Here is a 2,500-nt window from a genome sequence, read left to right on the forward strand (position 1 = left end):
AGGAGATGGTGAAGGAGAAAAATGGAGGAGGAAGAGGAAGAGGAGGAGGAAGAATGGAGGAAGAATGGAGGAGGAAGACGAGGAAGAAGTGGATGAAGAGAAGGAAAATGGAAGAAGGACGAGGGGGAAGAAGGAGGAGTTGGAGGAGGAAGAGGAGGAGGGATAAGAACAGGAGGAGTAGCAAGGAGAAGGAGGAGGCAGAAGTGAAGGAGGAGTAGAAGAAGGAGAGGGAGAAGGAGGAGAAGGAGGAAGAAGAGGAATAGGAGGAGGAGGAGGAGGAGGAGGAGGAGGAGGAGGAGGAGGGGGTTGGTCCAGTGGGAGGAACGGACGTTGTTCCGGCGTGTCCATTACGCATAAAACATTGAGCATTTAAGATCATTACCGAAGAAAGCCTGCTGGCCACTGCAAGACCCAAGGGAGTGGAGTACGAAAAGCCAGAAACCTGTTCACGTCTCACTTTTTCTTTTCTTTCTCTTTTTTTTTCTTTTTCTTCTTCTTCTTCTTTCATACCATTTTGCCCAAGCTACTTTAAAAGACCAATATCGGTTTCCATTTGGAGAAAGGTGGACGAAATGGAAAGGAAACATAAATTCGAAAAGGAGGCTTTTGTAGAGGTCCGCTACCTTCCCAGCCAACCTCCCTTCACCCTCCTCCTTGCCCAAGAACCCCACCACGAATGAATAAGTCAGACATGAATGACAATAACAAATAAAGGGAATTAGACGGTGGTGAAACTCAACGACCAATAGGCTACTTACAGAGAAGAAACCATTTTAGGGGAGAGACAGAGGGCCAAGGGGAGGAGGGAGGACATGGGGGTGGGGGGCTTAGGGATAAGGGGGAGAGGGGGAGAGGGGGGGAAGGAGGTCGAGAGGGGAGACACAGGACCAGACTTGGTGTATTGACCCAGCAATAGTCATCCCATTGTGAACATCGCTGCTACACTGGAGAGGGAATCGTGTGTCCGACCCAAACATGAAACTAAACACTGACTGTATAAGCGAGGGAGAGTATGTTCATAGACGTGTATACTTCGTGTATGCTCGCGCTCGCACGCGTGTGTGTGTGCATGCGTATGTTTGAAGGGTCAAAGGGAATTCTAGATATCTATGCAGGAAGAGATATGTGGGCGGGTCCTACCGGAAAATACTCACTGGATCTAACAACCTTTCTTTTACCAATTTAATTTTCGACTTGATTGCAGTATTCAAATTCGACTCCTCAATCTCCTAGAACACGACTCCAGGAGACCAAGGACCTCCACTCCCTCCTTTTTCCTCCCTCCACTCCCTCCACTCCCTCCCCCAATCCCCCATCTCCCATTTCTACGCTGCTACCCACCTCCCCCGTCTGCCTCCCGCTAAGATGTAGAGTCCCAGCTGCCAGATGAGACGGGAAAAATACTAATGGAGTCGCTGAGGAGTGACGTATGCATTGGGATTTTTTTTTTTTTTTTTTAGAAGAAGAAGAAGAAGAAGAAGAAGGGAGAGAAGAAAGAAAGCCCTCTCAGTATAATTGTCTGAAAATTCGTATAATTTCGTAGAATACTAACGTTTCGCTTTATTCAATTCTTTTGTTACTATTCATTATTCTTGTTATTATTATTTCATAAATTAAAGTAAAATAAATTATGATATTTATGCAAAAATGAAATTAAAATAAAATGAAAAAATAGCAGCACAAAAAAAGACGAAAATATAATTCAACAGAATCAAACGAAATAAAAACAAGACAATAAAACAATTTCAACAATTATAACACATAGAGGCATTATCAATAATTTATATATACTTTTTCTGCTTTGTGTACAACTTTAGATTTATCATGTAAAGGGAAAAACTCAGATTATGATTATCTAGACGATCCATTTCCATCTTTACGACTTTGAGTATTTCTATTTTGTCAGAAAGAGGCATCGCTTCATTCCTTACGAATGCTATTGCACTAAAGTTTTGAGATTACTTTAATGGTTAAGGAGAGCTTTAAGAAAAGTAGCCTAAAGGAATATTTGAGTTTTTAAGTCAGCAGCTTTAACCAGAGCAAAGAGTTAAGTATTCCTAAGTATGGAAGAGTTTAGATAACCTTAAACCTGTTTTGAGAGCTTAGTTAACCGGTTGGTGATTAAAAAGTAGCAGAAAGACTTAGTTGAATTTTTAAATGATCAGCTTCAACCATAGCAAGAGGTTAAGTACCCCCATATATAGAAGAAGATAGATAATGGTCTCAAACTGTCAGGAAGTACATTTTAGAAGTGGTTAGAACCAACTTCGCCAACCGTGTAGTTAATGAATGGAATAAACTTCCTACAAAGGCAACTTAGTGAGTATAGCCAGAGAACATGAGGTGCTGTTACTGATTTTGAGTGTGTTTGGTGCGATGCAAACGAGGTTGTGGTGAATGTGGTGATAGATGTCATGGGATGGGGAAGATCTGGTGATATGTATGGTGATATTGGCACAGAAAATGGTGCTAATAGAGATAATACATTGATGATGTTTGC

This window comes from Oratosquilla oratoria, chromosome 3 (genome assembly GCF_046742065.1).
Source record: "Oratosquilla oratoria isolate Oo_2021 chromosome 3, ASM4674206v1, whole genome shotgun sequence".
NCBI lineage: Eukaryota > Metazoa > Arthropoda > Malacostraca > Stomatopoda > Squillidae > Oratosquilla > Oratosquilla oratoria.